The following is a 17,854-nucleotide window of genomic DNA, read 5'->3' on the forward strand; positions in this document are numbered from 1 at the left end:
GGAAGACACTGTAAACAGAGGAAGTAACCACTGCAGGGAAGAAAACATGGAACTAAAAGAAGGAGGAGGAGAAGGAGAAGGAAGAGGAGGAAGAGAGGAAGAGAAAGAAGGAGAGGGAAAAGGGGGAGGAGGAGGAGGGGAGAGGAAGAAAAGAAGCGGCAACAGCAGTAAACAGGCTGCTGATTCTAAGGCCTTACATACACCAAACATTTTTAATTTTCAAAGCCACACAGCAAATTAGCTAAGATTATTATCCCCATTTTGCAGATGAGAAAATTGAGGGATGGGGAGATTCATTTGCCCAGTGACACTCGGCTAGCAAATAGCAAATCGAGGGTCACTATATAACACACGTGATGGTGGGTTTATACGTCCATTAGCTAAATATTTACTGAAGCTACCATACACAAAGTATTATCTGGGTATTACAGGAAATAATACGATATAGCACCCTCTAAAAGATACCTGGAAACCTCTTCCAAACATTTGCCATTCTCATTAATCCCTCTTCCTCACCTCCGCCCCACAGTTTCAAAGGATATAATGTAGTCTCATATGTCATAATTGAAATACAGGATCAACAATGTATCTTGTTTGACTTTAACTTTGACTTTAACCTACCCACAACTCAGGTCTTCATCTCCTTTCATTCTTCTCTCTATGCTTACATTGTTTTCTTTACATTGTAACTCTGTTACTCATGGACACTCCAAGAGACATTTTTTATTTATATTTTTGGCTGTTTAGCACCTCGATTTCCTTTTGGGTAATTTCTTCTACCCAGTGGTGTGCTGATAAATGTTTAAAAACTGGCTCTCCAGGGGGAGAAACAATACATTTTTAAATAGTATTTTTAATAATAAAATGTTATTTTGTTATAAATTTCTATTACAAATTTTATTCATAAACTTTACATTTTACTATAAATTTTTACTCATTTAAAGAGCATGTAACCATCTATAAATAATAATAAAGAATATAATACTCTGCCTCTCCATTGTAAATTCCGTATGGCAATTAATTCTCCCAGAATGCTTTTGTCGTGTTTGTAACTCTAGTAGCCAAACTGCAGTTGCAGTTGATGACAGTGTAATTACAACGCAAATGTTGCTGGCTTTGTCATGTGTGTAATGAGTAAGGCAAAGGGAAACAACAAAGAGGTGTGTCAGAACTTTTCTGGTTCATCGATGACCTAAGTTCTTTGCTGAATCTCATAACGGTGTTTGACTACTGGCAAAATATTTCCTCAATTTTTTGAGCTCTTCCTAATGTAATGGCTGCAGCTGTGACACAATTTTAAATTTAATCTGCATTATTTCTCCATCATTTTCTCAAGTCTGAACAACCAACAAAACAATAAATCAAGTCCTATTTTGTAGCATTTGTGAACTTGTATGGTACAAAACAGTCCCACCCCAGCCAATTTTGTAGCACATCAATGTATCATATTTCCACTCCACAGCCACAGTAGATGTAAATAACCTTAAGGACATAAAGAATAGTAAAATGTAGTAAAATAATTAGGAGGTGGTAAATTTTGAGTACTATTTTTGTTTTAATATAATTTATTTAATTGTAAGTTAAAATCAGTTAATTTTAAATAATTATTGTTTTTAACAAGTGGCTTTTAAACTTCCTGAAAATTGAGCAGTTGGCTGTGATGGGCAGTACATGCCAGTCTAGCACACCTCTGCTTTTTCCCTACTGGTCATGGGCGGTCTTGGGTAGGACGGACCATCTTCCATGCTTCGTAAAGGAGACCAAAGGAAACAGGTCTCCCCTCCACCATAAGGAATCAAGGGACAGGCCTAGAAGCTAAGCTTGGCCCCTTATGTGCTTTCTCCCTGGCTCTGAATCTTGACTGACTCAGAAAATGAGGGAAGGAACAACTGGAGATCCATTGCCCATCATGACGGCAGTTGCTGACCAACCAGCACCTGCTATGGAACTGTGCTATGCTTCCCTTCCTACTGTCTGCAGGGCCCCTGGTTACTGCCTCTCTCAATACCTGTTCTTAAGCTTGTGATCCTCCCATGTTCCTTCTATAAGCTACATGTGGGATCTTTCTATTGCTCACATTCAATAAACCCAACAGTTACTGTGTGAGTTCTTAGAAGCATTGGCTGGATCTTCCCGTTTCTAAGTCTTGTAACTCGCATAGTCCTAACACCAGGTGAAGAACCTAAATATTTGATAAAATGAATGTGTGAATGGATTTTACACGTGAGTATGTGAATGTTAGGGTAACATACCTGATTATGTAGATCATATACAAACCCCTAACATAATTTGAAATAGTAAGATTACGTTCTGAGTTCCAGAGTTTAGGAATAAATGTTGTAGCACAAAGTTTCTGCATGTGGTAATTAGGTAGTAGTCCCTGTCCTTATCAGTAAGGGATATATTCCACGATCCCCAGTGGATGCCTGAAACCACAGATAGTAACCAGCCCCATATATACTGTTTTATTCCTGTACATACACACCTCGGATAAAGTTTAATTTATAAATCAGGCCCAGTGAGAAATTAACAATATCTAATAATAAAAGAAAACAAGTATAACAATACAGATCTTCCTCAGCTTACGATACAGTTACGTCCTGATAAACCCATTGTAAGTTGAAAACATCATAAGTCAAAAGTGCTTTTAATACACCTAACCTACAGAACATCACAGCCTAGCCTCGCCAAGCTTAAACGTGCCCAGAACACTTACATGACCCTGGAGCTGGGTTCAATCATCTAACACAAAGCCTATTTTATAATAAAGTGTTGACTATCTCAAGTGATTTCGTGAACACTGCACGGAAAGGGAAGAACAGAGTGGCTGGACGGGTACAGAACGCTTGTAAGTGTGTCCCTTAGGCTCGTGATGGTGTGGCCGACTGCGGCTGCCACTCCCGGCTTCAAAGGGGAGTATGGCGCCACCCAGCTAGCCCAAGGAAAAGACCCAAATTCAAAATTTAGAGTAGGGTTTCTACTGAACACGTATCACTTTAGCACCATCCTAAAGTCAACATGTTGTAAGTCTGTGGGCTGCAATAAAAGTTCTACGAGTGTGCTCATTCTTTCTCTTGCTCTTGCTCTCTCTCTGTCTATATCTCTCTCAAAATATCTCCTTGCACTTTACTCACCCTTCTTCTTGTGACGATGTGAGGAGATAAAACTCCTAGGAGGCACCTCGACGCAGAGCTAGGCTACTATTGACCTTCCCACGATTCATCAGAAGGAGGATCACCTGCTTCCACACATCAGTAACTAAACTGCTGAAGCAAAACCGCAGATAGGGGATTTCAAGTGTGTTTGTCAGTAGGTGTCTCTATATATTAGGACGTTGACAGTCCTGTTGATATTAATAATAATGACACTGCTGGTGGGGGGAGGTGGTGTTTGTCAAGGGTTTGGATATTTCTTGTGCCTACTTTATAGCCTCTCCACCTACCTTTCACTCCAGCCTCTGAGGCAACGAGCTTCCTTCAGGTGAGCCCTGATAACTCATCACCTCAGCTCCACCGCATTCTCTGGGACTTCCCTGACATCTTGGCGAGGCACACCCACGCACGCAAAATTTACAAGTGAGAGAACTAACAGACAAGTCTTAACCAATGGGGATTCAAAGCACCTAGGTAGTTCTTCCCCTCATTTGTCCCTCCAAGAGAAAATTCTGAGGAATAGTCATTCTGCATGGCTTTTCCGAGGGTCCCAGCAAGACTGAGCCCCGGTTGCCCAAGGTGGTGACAGAATGAATAACATACTCTTGTACTGGTTTTCTCTCCTTCTCTATTTGTCTCAGTTACCTACGCCTGTCCCCTGGAATCGTGTCCCAAATAACTACCTTGTCTGAGGCTCAGATTTTTGAGGAAGGCCAGACTAAGATGATAACTCTGAAAAATACTTTTTTAAAGGAAAGAGCAAGTCAGCATTTTTCTCCTCAACTCTTCCTAACATCTCAGTTATTCACAACTTTTCCTGAGTTGATTTGAAATTACAAACGCAGTCGTCAGAATTCAACAGTAGGTATGTGGTAAAGGCTACATTGTGTCCCTCCAAAATTTAGATGTCGAAGCCTCTACTCCCACAACCTTGGGATGTGACCATATTTGGAGTGAGGGCCTTTAAAAAGACGATTAAGTTAAAATGAGGCCACAGTCTGAACCCTCATTCAGTTTAGTGTCCCTATTAGTGAGGACAGAGAGAGAAGCTAGTCATCTGAAAACCAAAGAAAAAGGCTTCAGAAGAAACCAAAACCTTCCAACACCTTGATCTTAGACTTCCAGCCCCCAGACTGTGAAAATATATACATTTCTGTTGTTTAAGCCACTCATCCTTTGCTATTTTTTTATGGTAGTCCTAGCAAACAAATTCAATATATTATCAGAAAATAGTACTTTTTCTCCCTTTACTAGTATAGGATCTACTTACCAATCCATCAAGAGAGAATTCTTTTAGAAAGGTACAGAGATTTAATATTCGTAATGATAGTGTTGAGTCATTGACAAAATGTAAAGTTATTTCTAGGATTCTCTCTATATGACGCCAATATATTTTCTAAGGTTTTGGAGTTAAATGATACAAAATTTCTCTTACCTGGGACTACAGCTCAGCAGAAGTGAGACATTTCCATATATTGCTGTATAAAAAGTGTATCTCTACCATGGCAGACTTTTCTAGCTTTCAGGTTTGGAAGGAGCATTCTTTTCTCAGGTAGCCCTAAAGAGAAGCATGACTGGACATTATACAAAATGTTGATAAAACCTGGAAATGTTCACAGATGGTGGAAGGTATTTCAGGTTGTGGAATAAAGAGTAAGGGTGAAGTACATTGAGTTGCTTTCTGTATTGATTTAATGCCTTGTTACTTTATCTGGATCATGGAGAGTTCCCAGAACACTCTGCTTTCCTCTTTACTTTTCCTTTGATCCATGCTAACCAATTATGCACGTGGAAGGGCCATTGTTACTCCAACAGGAAGGGGAGAGGCCTGGAAAAGATGGGGAAACAGGTGAGGCCAATAGGCTGAGGACTGTGAGCACAGCCAAAATGAATGAAAGGCAAAATGAATGAAAGGCCTTCCTCTGAGGGGGCAAAAATTACTTCAATTCTTTCTCTCATAACTCGCCATTAAAATTCAGCATAAATGGATCATTGGAAGATATTAAAGAGCCATGATTAATATCATATGCAGAAATTTTATCTAAAACTGTAAGGAGGCTAGGAGACAGAAAAACAAACATCCATAATCATGCAACTGCTTCTTGGTATCAACACATCACTGGTCACATTTTTCAAAACACCAGCCTCAAATTCCTGCAGGAGTCACAATATATGTTTACTACCAAAAAAAAAAAAAAAATGGAAGGAAAGAAAGAAAGAAAAAAAGAAATATTTCTAAGTTTGAGTGCCTTAGCAAAACTGATTTAATCAAATGAAGTTGTCTACCACAGAAACATACTACTGTGGAATTCTGTGCTAATGGGCAGAGAGAAAGGCGACTTCAGCAGAAATGATATGACAATAGTCCATAGAAGCACACTTCACCTGGAAAGCATATGTTGAAGGTCCAGAAGCCCAGTGTCTATGTAATCCCAAAAAGGACAGTCACAAAAGGCTTACTACTTCTCCAAAGGGATTGTTGAACTTTTTACCTATTCCAGAATGAAGATTGAAAGGTCTTTTGATATCCCACTACTTAGTTTGTTTGATGTGTTTATGAAAATTTGGGTGAGGGCATTCTTTAAAGAGCATAGGAAAATAGAAGTTACTCTGGGCTCCATTGGTTTGGACCATGTGTAATATGAAATAATTACCTAATTTATTCCCAGAACAGTAATGAAATTACCAGTTAGTGATCAGTCAGGTACTGGATCACTTTCATTGGTCATCAATTTTTAATCTCAGTTGAGAGATTTACTCAAATGACATATTTAATTAACACAGATAAAGAAGAAATAAGCCACCCACCAAAAAAAAGAGGTGGCCATTGGGGGTTATGTAAATCTCTAAGATGATGGAAGGAAAGTAACCTCATGCTGAGTTCAGTAATAACCAGCCTTCATATCTGAGCTTCAAAGAATACTCTGAAATACGGACGTGTTCCTGCTTACCACAATCCGTGCTTTTTATTCTGCCAGTGAGCAGACCATTTCTTTCCTTTATCCTTTCTTGCTTTCATGCTTTCTTCCTTGAATTCTGAAGTAGCATAAGCCCGGGGCCCTACTTTATGTTATAGACAGTCTGTCAGGAGGACAGTGTCCATAGAACTGCGAGGAAACTCAGAGGCCTGCATCTGAAGCAATAAACAGATGCTTTGGGAAGAGGTAAGAAACGCCTGTCTGGAAAGTTCAGATACATATTCCAACCAACTAACACTAAAAAGGGACCAGGGTCTGTACAATAAAAAGTTCTGGAATGGTCGTTGTATAGTAATAAATAGCAATGTAACACACAAGCAGTGCTTTAACAGGTTTTAACTTAAAACCTCAGACTCTCATTATATCAGTACAGAACAAGAAAAAGAAACACTAATACAATTTCCCTACAGAGGAGTATATACACAAGTTTTGGATAATCTATGACAGCAACCCAGCAATGTATTTACTACTATTGCTCTCAGAGAAGGTGGAGGTGCCTTTCCCCGGCAGCTCTTGGATTTGTGAGCGTTTGTGGCCTGGTGGCAACAAAGAATTTAGACAAACATGCTGCCCACTCATTAGCATGTGGTTTTGGCAAGTTGCTTAACCTCTCTGAGAAGTAGTTTTTGTCATCCATAAAGTGTGAAGAATAATAATATCCACTAGAGCTATTTCCAAGGGGCTAACCACATTTGCAATTTGTTCTGAAATAAAGTAAAAAATGCACTTAACGCACAGAACTTAGGAAATACTTGATAAATGTTCACTTCCATCTTTTCTTTTTCCTGCCACCACATCAAGTTCCCTGTTGATAGTCATTCATGGCGTAGCAAATAAAGACGATGGGTTCATTGACAACCACTTACGTAAGAGTGGTCAGTTGGACGATTTGACTGTATGCCACCATGAGGCAGATGAGTCCCCTGAGGCTCAGACACACCCAGGCTAGCCTCCCCAAAAGAATGTTAGATCTGGAACCCCTTTCAAGGCAAAATTACCCCCAAATAATTGAGAAGTTCTGACCCCCATTCCTTCTTTTTTCAGACTAGAGTGACAAGATAGACCTTAATGGCAGAGTGTAGGAAAATACACAGGAAAAACAGAGACAGGTGCTAACTTTCCTGCTCTGATGCAACCCTTTTGGTTGTGACTTAACATCTTTAAATATCTCGTTCAGTACCATAACACATCTTTCCAGATCATTAAGTGATTCTTCTTGGGAACACCAGATTATTGCATAACAAGGCATTATTTTTACGTGCTTCCACACAAAATGGGGAGCAGGGAGGGGGACAGATTCTGAAGACAGGTTTGGAGCACAATTAGACACATACTACAGTCTCCAGCTCTATCTCCGCAGCAAACTTGAATGGCTAAGTTTCCACAACATTGTAGGGAAACAAATACTCTATGACCGCAGGCTTATGCTGTTCTTGTAATGGTTTCATCAAAGTCCTCAGCCCCTCCTGAAGGCTTGAGAGGATTATGAGTTTCATGACAGACACACATAGCAGAGGGGTAGCCTGTAGAAACCAAGAACTCAGGAGCAGCAGGGATTGTGACCTTGAGTAAATACTACTTTACACAGTTTATTTCCACATGTAAAGGCCAGAGCTCCAAACTTCGATAGGAGTTAACGAAGACGAGTTGGGTATCACTTGTTCAGCTCTCTCTAACCGTCTCCACCTTTTTCTTTAGTCTCACTCCCTCTTTCTACTCCCCATCCCTCTTTCCCTCCCTCCTATGATGAGGTTGAGACTATATTAAAAGGGTCAAAAGAAGAGAAACTCTACGTTTCAAGACTGATAACCCTATTCAGACCCTCCCAGCCTCTGTGCTCTCCATAGACCTGATGTGAAGGATAGACTGGGAACGATGTGTAGCTCAGAGGATAACATGATTATCTTTACACATTAGGTCAAGTTATAGAAACTAGACCACCCCTAGAGAAAATACTAAAGCATAGACCCACTAAGATTAAAAGGAATGTCAATGTATTTGAACGATGGCTATTAACTGAAGAATGTGAAATTGCTTAAATTTTGGCCAGCACAATACATTGAACAGAAAGGAATAGTGTTTAAAAATTTAAAAAACCCCAACAGAATGAATTTACACTTGAGCAGAGATTTCTTTATGAAGCTTATCTAAAATCAGGGTAAGTATTCTCATTTACAGACAGCCACCATACCTGCGGCTCCTCTTTTGCAAGTCAACATTTTCCCAGGAAGAAGTAGGTTGGTTGAAGCAGGAGGTTAAATGCAGGGGTTGGCGAAGTTTTCCATAAAGTTGCAGATGTAAATATCTTGGGTTTTGCAGGTCACACATATGGTATCTGGCCTCTGTAGCAACTAGTCCCCCCTACCATTATAGCTTGGAAGAAGCCATAGACAGTATGTAAACAAATGGGTGTGGTCTTGCTCCAATAAAACTGTAGCTATGAACCCTGAAGTTTAAGTCTTAGAGTTTCCACATGGCATAAGATATTAGTCTTCCTTGAATGTTTTTTAATCAGTTAAAAATGTTTTGTATGGCTTATGGGCCACACAAAAACAGGAACTGGCCCATGGTTGGTATTTGCCAACCCCAGCATACGGCAAGGACTATGAGTAGTCATATAGGCAGAAGTATTAGTCTGAATTGGATAAATCAGGAAAACCATTTTTTTTGTATTAACTTCTTATGAGGAGAAAAGGTTATACACATGAAAATAAGTTCAAAATATTATGTATTATACATAATATTATACAACATAATAGTTGTTGGTGATGTTTATATAGAAACTGCCACGTAAATAAGTTTACCACATAAAGCCCAGAAGGACACAAATAGGCATAGATTGCCAAAAAGTACAAAGGTAGTAAATGTGCAAATACATAGGTCGAGATTGAGTTATGAATTTGTCTCCGATATCATTGGAAGCCATTGTGAAAGGGAAGCATTCAATTCAATTCAATTTAATTCAATTCAACAAATATTTATTTTGTTAGTTTCTCCTATGAGCCAACCATTGTTCTAGGTGCTAGGAATATGAGAGTTAAAACAGAACAAAGTCTTGGCTGTCATGACACAAAATAGTCAGTTATGAGATTCTCTTGATAATAAGAGAAAATAGCAAGTCTTTAAGGGAAGTGAAGCCTTCCTACATGTATAGTATTGAAAATAATTTTACTTTAGGCTTTCCATAGGCAACCCTGCTATGCTATGAAGACTTTTGTCTTAATGACATGCTTACGAAAGTGCAATATTAAATTTTTTCTTGCATCCTGCAGTGAAGGATAGGACTGAGGGTAGGACACCAAAGCTTGCGTCCATAAAAGTAACCCTGCAGTCAGCCAACACAGCCTAGTGCCAGTGTATAATTTTTAGCTGATCTAGTTTAATCGAAGAATAGGACACGGATTACTAGATAGAAACTACATCTCAAAATCTGCCTCAGAATAACCTTGGAAGCTTCTGAAATATTGTGGATGTTTGGACTGCACTAGTGAATCAGAATCTCTGAAAGAGGGCCTAATAATCTGCATTTTGAAAGAGCTCCTTGAGGTTTTCTTTTACACACCAAATTTTGAGAAACTTTAACTTTCAGTAGGAGGTTTTAAACTGTTTTCATTCTTCATGGGTTGGGAAATCAATTTGGGGAACAGCATTTTTTATGCAAGAGATTAAAATAAAATAGAAAGAATACTAAATGTTAATAATGGATTGCACTTTATTTAAATACATATTTAAATAATACAGATGGTAAGCATAAGCATATTTTTCAGACATTTTTATTTTTATGTTTACATGTAGTACAAGTCATACATACATATCTTTACTCTGGGCTTCACATGAAAAATTCACATGAAAATATGAAAATTCACGTGAAAATATCAGTCTTCTCTGATCTGAGAACCAAAAGCAAACAGTTGCGTGTAGCATCTCAGGCAAGAATCTAAAGGGCATGTATTGTGTGCTTTTCAAGTTAAAGTAGGAGACACTGGGTTAAAATTCTTTGGATGGATGTGTTTAAATAAGAACACTGACTGGAAGATGACAGTGAGAGAGATAATGGTGTTTTATAATGATGGTAATCGAAGAGGAGGAAATTGGATCTAATGATCTCATAATAAAGTAATTGGGCTTCTTAAATTTTAGTGTGTATCATCAAAGGTAACTATTTATTGCTAGTATCTATGCCAGAAGCACCTTATGCATACTTATATTATCATATATATCATATATATCTATATCTGCATCTATCTATCTATCTATATATATTTACATAATGTGCTTTTGTTCTAAGCATACACTAGTGAAGAAAAACATCAAATATCCTTTGTTTACCGTGATGTTCATTCACGTTTTTAAAAATACATATTGTTGGAGGGGCTGAGCTGCCCCTGTGGATTAACATTCTTGGAAACCATGTACAAACTCATGACCACCCATAGAGGTCTTCTGGCCATAAAATAGCAACAAATTTCCCCAGGCCACTTTTGTGTTCTCGATTTACTAGCTCATGTGAAACAATAATTCACCCCAATTTTATTTATGGTATTCGAGGATAATACTTAGAAAATGTCAGTGCATTGACTCTTTATGATTAACAGGCCTAAATTTAAGTTTCCATCCAAACCTATGTAGTCACCTCTCTACAAATTCACCCCCCACCAAAATTATGATGCAAGTCCCATTATAGCAGGTGCTATTTCAGACAGAGCAGATGCTTCCGTCAGTTTCAGTATTTGTAATATGAATGCATTTGTAATATGAATGTGAGATATGCATTTCACAAAAAGCATATCTTTCAAAGACTCAGAGCAGAGAGTGACTTTAGTGTGGCTACAGATATTAAGTTCCAAAGTAAAACAACAAAGGCCATATTTCCTGTTTGAACAAAGCTTTGTGAACACAACTTCGTTAAGTATTAAACAGTCTTTATAACCTGGAACTTGTTCCTTAGAGCAAATGTTTTTAACATAGAATTCATAGAAGAGTTTCAGCGTGTTTGTGAACTCAGAAATGTCATGAATTTTCTATGTATTGATGTACAGATTTCTCTAGGGAGTGGACTCAGTTTTCAGCAGTTTCTCGAAGGCATCCATGGCAAACAAAAGCATCACAAAACAAACTTTCACTGCTTTAAAGCCAGTCTTTATTCTTTCATTCCATAATTTAAACTCTGGATCTTCTCCATCTGTCTTCAGATAAGACCGAGCACAGTTTTTTCCTTGTGTTTATATAATTTATTCTTGAAGGCTTTCATTAGGTAACACCCTGACATTCTCTTCTCCAAAAGAAAGACAAACAAGGCCTCACTGGGAAGAATAACAGTTGAGAGGAATGGTTTTAAAGGAAGTACAAAAGCCAAGGTCTAAGTCTCTTTAGAGATATTTATGTCCACATTGGAACACTAAAATAACATACAAAACTTTCTGATAAATAATGTGTTCCTTCTATAGTATTAGGTGGAATCATAATGGAATGTCAAGCCAGGTAAATCATAAGGAAACTACCTTGGCTAGGTCAACATTTCTCTCAAATAGTCGAGGTTAATATTAACATGGTTTCCTAGAAAATGATCCTCTCCTTACCATAAATCACATAACAAATGCACAACATGGGTCATTTTTGAAATATCTCTTAAAATCTGCAAACAAGGAAGTTTAAATACATAATGTGTTAGTAAAAGATATAGGGCAAACTTTGTTAAATGGTGATATTCTGCACCTTTTATTCCTAGTAAAGCTGATCTTCCTTCATTAGGTTAAGACAAGTTCAGCACGTGATAACCTTTTGTGGATTTTAATTAAATAATTCCAAGTTTTCAGGAGTAGGTCAGTTCTCTGAATTAGTACAAAACCAAAGTATCGTCTGTTCAATACAAGTTTTATCAGACATTTTCAAGGAAATGAAAGAATTTTTTTCATTAACACTAAACTTTGATTTCAATATACATGGCAACAGTTAGGAGTGATATTTTAGTTTGCTTGTTCTTAAATCACATAAATTAATCAGTTATTCCTACATCATATCCCAAATGAATTCACTGCTTTCTATGCGCCAGACGCTGCCCTAAGTAGGTAATAGTTCCTAAGGGTTTGTAATGCTGAAAAATAACAGGAAGAATTTCTTAACCTAAACTTGGATAGAATGGATGGTAAGTAAACCATTTTGTCTTGAACAAGCATGGGCAGTGACTAGGAAATCTTGATACCACAATTCGGATGGCAAAAGTGAATTGTTTTAAACAATAACAACAACATCTCATGGGCTTATTAAGTGCCAGTTACTGAGAAATCAAAAGAGCTTACTTACTGTGTCTAAATTGCACAGAAACCCCACAAAATGGATATTTGTAATAGGGCTCTGGGTCCCAAATGACAGAAACCCAACTTGTAACACCCAGTAAAATGAGAACATAGTTAGAACTCTGAAATCACAGGCACCAGTTTCTAGAAGTGCTATCAAGTTCCTCACTGGGTCCATCATCTCTGTTCTCTTTGCAAGTCTCCCACATTCTTCTATTTTGGTCTATTAATGGATTTCCTCTGGTCCCTATGTATCTATGACAGAAAACAAGACTGCTAATAATTCTCAAGTTTTACATCCTAAATTTTTAATTCCAAAGAAAGGCTATTCTTTCTGAGTTGCAATTCTAATATTCCTGGAAAGGACACTATCAGCCAAGATTTATTCAGATGCCTAACACCACATCAACAGTATTCCGTAGGTCATGTCTGAAATGTCAATCTTTTTTATTTTACATTCTTTCATACACTTTCATCCTTCTCCCAGTTAGAGGAATCCAGAAGCTTTAGCATTTTTCTACAAGAAAAGTAAAAAGAAAAAATACAGGGGTGCCTGGGTGGCTCAGTTGGTTAAGTGTCCAACTTTGGCTCAGGTCATGATCTCACAGTTTGTGAGTTCGAGCCCCACATCAGGCTCTGTGCTGATAGCTCAGAGTCTGGAGCCTGCTTGGATTCTGGGTCTCCTTCGCTTTCTGCCCCTCCCCCACTCACACTCTATCTCTCTCTCTCAAAAATAAATAAACTTTGAAAAAAAAATTTTTTAAAGAAAAAATACACTGACATTCATTTGTAGGTTTGGCTTAATTGTTGTTGGTTGGTTGGATTTTGTTTTGTTTTGTTTTTTAATGCTTCCTAACTAATTTCTTGAGACTCAAAAGGAAGTCCCTGAAGAAAGTGGGCCAAAGAGTTTACATTACAAAGATTAAAACACCAACTCGTACACTTGGAATGGAGATGGTTGAGGGTTACCTGGGCTGAGAGAGAGAAAGAATAAAGGGACTGGTGGAGCCAAGACTTCAGAAGAAGACAGAATCCCCAGGCCAGGAGGATCACAGGGGAATTAGGGATGAGAGGGAAAAGTTAGCATGAAATTATGGCCAAGCATCATAAAGTGGCCAGCTCTAGGAAGCAGAGTGGAAGCCAAGATAATGGACTTTCCTTGTGCTTACAGAAAAGCCATGTCAGTGGTTGTCATCGCTATTGGGTAGAGAATGGTTGTCAGTGTCAGCTGCCTCTACTTCAGCAATGTATTACCCAGCATATGGGCATCCATCTGTGCCCAAAACTCTGCAAAGCCTCTTGTGGGCACTATCTTTACCATCAGTCCAGGACCCTCATAAGTACCCCAAAACAGAACATAGGAAACTGGACTCCCCAAATACAGCAGTGGTAGAAAAGGGAAAGCCCTTTTCTGAGTGGTATCTGAGTGGGCTGAAGAGTGGGAAAACTCACCCTTATTTACCACTTTGGCAATTTCTAGGACAGTCACATACATGACAGGTAGGAAAGGGAAATTTTCAGAAAAAGTGCTGGCATGGTTGCAGGGCAGATGAAAACATAACATCCTAGGATATAGATATTCTCATTTGACATGTAAGGCAACGGATTCTTAAAGTTAAATACTTACCAGGGCCCCTGGGTGGCTCAGTCGGTTAAGCATCTGACTTGGTGCTTAAGCATCAGGTCATGATCTCACAGTTCGCGGGTTCCAGCCCTGTGTTGCGCTCTGTGCTGTCAGCACAGAGGCTGGAGCCTGCTTCGGATTCTACGTCTCCCTCTCCCTGTGTCCCTTTCCCACTTGCGTTCGCTCTCTCTCTCTCTCTCTCAAAAATAAATACACATTAAAAAAAAATTTTTTTTTAAGTTAAATACTTAAGCCAAAGTCACAGAGCTTGGAGATGCTGAGCCACAGCGCAGACTCAGCCATGACTCTGAAGCACGATGCAACAGTGCCTCACCATTCAGACCTTTGTGGTGGCTTTTTTAATAAATAAAAATGTGCAAGAGGTATTTGTGGACATTTTTGGAATCAAAATCCCAACTTCTGACACCAGAAGAATCATATAGCTATCAGAGCAGCCATGGAAACAGATGTTCTAAGATAATGTGTACAGTATTGGGAGAAGGGATTTTTGGTTTTGGTTTTGGTTTTTGAAAACAATGTAGTTATCTCTATCCATTATTTCTCTAGGTCTCTATGTCTTCAACTCAGGTTGGGGTCTGAGGTTACTTGTGGGTGTTTTGTATATGTATATTTCCATCTTAATGAAAAATTAATATGTCCATGGTATGGATCATTTGGCCCACTTAAGTGATAATTTTCAAGGGACAGGGGGATCCAAAAGCCATAGAAATCATAGGACTTTAATCCATAAGCATTATTAGGAACTTTTATTTTTTTTATTTTTTTTTTAATGTTTATTTTTGAGAGAGAGACAGAGACAGAGACAGGGAGTGGAGGGGTGGGGGCACAGAGAGAAGGAGACACAGAATCTGAAGGAGGCTCCAGGCTCTGAGCTGTTAGCACAGAGCCCGACATGGGGCTTGAACTCACAGACTGCGAGATAATGACCCGCGCCGAAGTCAGGCGCTCAACCGACTGAGCCACCCAGGTGCCCCAGCATTTATTAGGAACTTTTAAAAATTCTTGAATAAAATTCATGGTAATTATAGAAAAAACAAGTGTGAATTATTACACTTCTAAATCACCACTTTAATAGTTTTGTAATATATGTAGCCAGTCACACAAAGATTGGCTCTGTCTCATCCGTTTGTCTACTCTGTCTTATTCATTCGTGTCGCTAATGTCGGTCCCATCAGAGTCCATGTTGGGTAAGGAGTAGGAGCAGTGATGTGGGTTGGGCCAGCTCTAGCTCACTGGGCATGGACTGTGCAGCTCTTCCCAGCTTTAGGGGCGTTGGCTTGAAGTCAGCCATGGTGGGAATGTTTACACAATAGAAATCAGCATACACCACAACCCAATACTTTTTTTAATTTTCCTGAAAGCAGGGTGTTAAATATTTACCAGAAACTCTTGAATGGGAGCTTTTGCCCACAGGACTGGGGTTAGGAAGACAAAGGGTGCAGAGGACAGACCCGCTGTGCTACTGCAAGACCGATTTATTCCCTGTGAGTGCAACCAACAAGTAGTGTCTATAAAAACAGCAGGGATATTAACTTTTACAATGGTTTTTCATGAACAAAATTCTGGGATTAAAGTCGTCTCTTAACTACAATTACACATTAGCTATCCCATGACAAGAAAATGAAAAGCTTTAAGGTTAAAAAAAAAAAAAAAAAAAGGTTTTTTTAAAACTTCCACCTGCTTTCAGACTGTTCCAAGTAGAGTTTTGGAATTTTTTTTACATGGCATTTACTCACTTTGCAAGCATTCTAATAGAGGAAAATAATATTCACATGTTCCAAGAAAAGAAAAAAAAAATCTACATTCAGATAATTCTGTAAAAACATTACCTGTATACCATGGTATTTCATTTGGAGCAAATTCCATATCAGCCTTTCCTCAGGTCATTTATGGAAAAATAACTTTGTTGTTAAGTCTGTCTTTGCCAAGGAAAATAGCATACCCTGATGCCTGCCACCCATGTGAAATAAAGATATATTTTGATAAATACATTTGAAACTTTTTCAAAGACCCACATGCTATACAACAGCAAGTATTTCACAAATATTGGAACACCAGCCACAAGATGCGTCTCTGGTTTCATCCTAGTGCAAAAGCAAAAGCAAGCAAACCTCTATGACTCTCTCTCAATGCTGATTTTTCTAAGATTTGTGGAAGTTCCTTGTAAAATGATTCATGATCATGGGCTAGGCTGCCTAATTGAGTATTTTTCCTGGTCAGATCGTTCACAGTGCCTCCTGTTTGTGTTTCAAAAGAATCTTTTTTTTTTCTCAGAGAAGCTTCTTTTTGTGAAATTTAGGTGTAACTACATTTATTGAACTACTGTTAATGGTAGATGTGGAATAACTTATCCCATTAACACAGCTAACATTTATTGAGCATTTACTAAATTGGTGGGCACTGTGCTAAATATAAGCACTTTCATCATCTGATTGAATCCATACAACAGCCTTAGCGCACAGGAAATCTTATTCCCATTTAATACATGAGAACACTGAAGCAGAAGGAAGATAAATAGTTCTCTCAGGGCACCTGGGTGGCCCAGTCAGTTCAGCATCCGACTCTCTTGGTTTCAGGTCAGGTCATGATCTCATGGTTCGTGGGATCAAGTCTGGTGTTGGGCTCTGTGTGGTCAGCGTGTAGCCTGCTTAGGATACTCTCTCTCCCTCTCTCTCTGCCCCTCCCCTCCTAATGCTTCCTCTCCCCTCTCACTCTCTCAAATGAATAAACTTAAAAAAAAAAAACACCTGCCTCAAGGTCACCTAACCATTGAATGGCATTGCCAGGAATCAAACCCTGGTGTGACAACAAATTCCATGCATTCAACTGCCTGAATATATTAGCTGCAATATCATCACCTAAGGTACCCTGCACATATATTTCCCATTCATTTCCAACACACACAGTTTCTGTGATGCAGGTTTTGTTATTTACCTTTACAGATGATCCTAGCATGGCTCAAAGAGTTTTAAGAAACATGTCCAAATTTCCAAAGCTACAGGCAATGATTGCCAGAAGTGGATTTCAAATCCAAGCCTCTAACTCCTTGTCCAGGGCTTTCCTGTGCACTTCTCAGCAGAGTCAAATGATTTAAATGTGTTACAGGTTTAGTTATTTAAAAATTTCAAGGAAACAGCCTTAAGTGATTAAAGTGTCAGTGATTGGCTATATTAAAAACATGGCATTTATTCAGAGTCTCGGTTCTATTACAGTTGAGGGTAACAATAGAGAGTAAACACTAGAGTAAATCACAGACTCCCCACAATTTTCTGTGAAGAAAACGTCAGAGGGGGCATCTATGCTATAGAAGAAGTAGAAATGTATCAACGTCAGCCATAGAAAGAGTTGATTACTAAATCCAGGAGGCACTGTGCCAGCCATCCAGAACTCAGGAAGCGAGAGAGATAAACAAAGAGAGAAATCAGGAAGAATCATTTGTAACCTTTAATCACAATAGAGTAGCCAAGAAGAGTCCAGCCTGAGTTAAATGTCCATCAAAACTGTCCTGCGGCGGGGGCACCTGGGTGGTTCAGTCGATTAAGCCATCCTACTTTGGCTCAGGTCATGATCTCACAGTTCATGAGTTCAAGTCCCTCATCGGGCTCTGTGATGACAGCTTGGAGCCTGGAGCCTGCTTCAGTTTCTGTGTCTCCCTGTCTCTCTGCCCCTCCGCTTCTTGTACTCTGTCTCTGTCTCTCAAAAATAAGTAAACGTTTAAAAAAAAAAAAAAAAGACTGTCCTGCCCGTGTTCAAGCCTGAGTCACTCCAGCCCTAGCATCAACA

The sequence above is a fragment of the Acinonyx jubatus genome, chromosome B1 (genome assembly GCF_027475565.1).
Source record: "Acinonyx jubatus isolate Ajub_Pintada_27869175 chromosome B1, VMU_Ajub_asm_v1.0, whole genome shotgun sequence".
NCBI lineage: Eukaryota > Metazoa > Chordata > Mammalia > Carnivora > Felidae > Acinonyx > Acinonyx jubatus.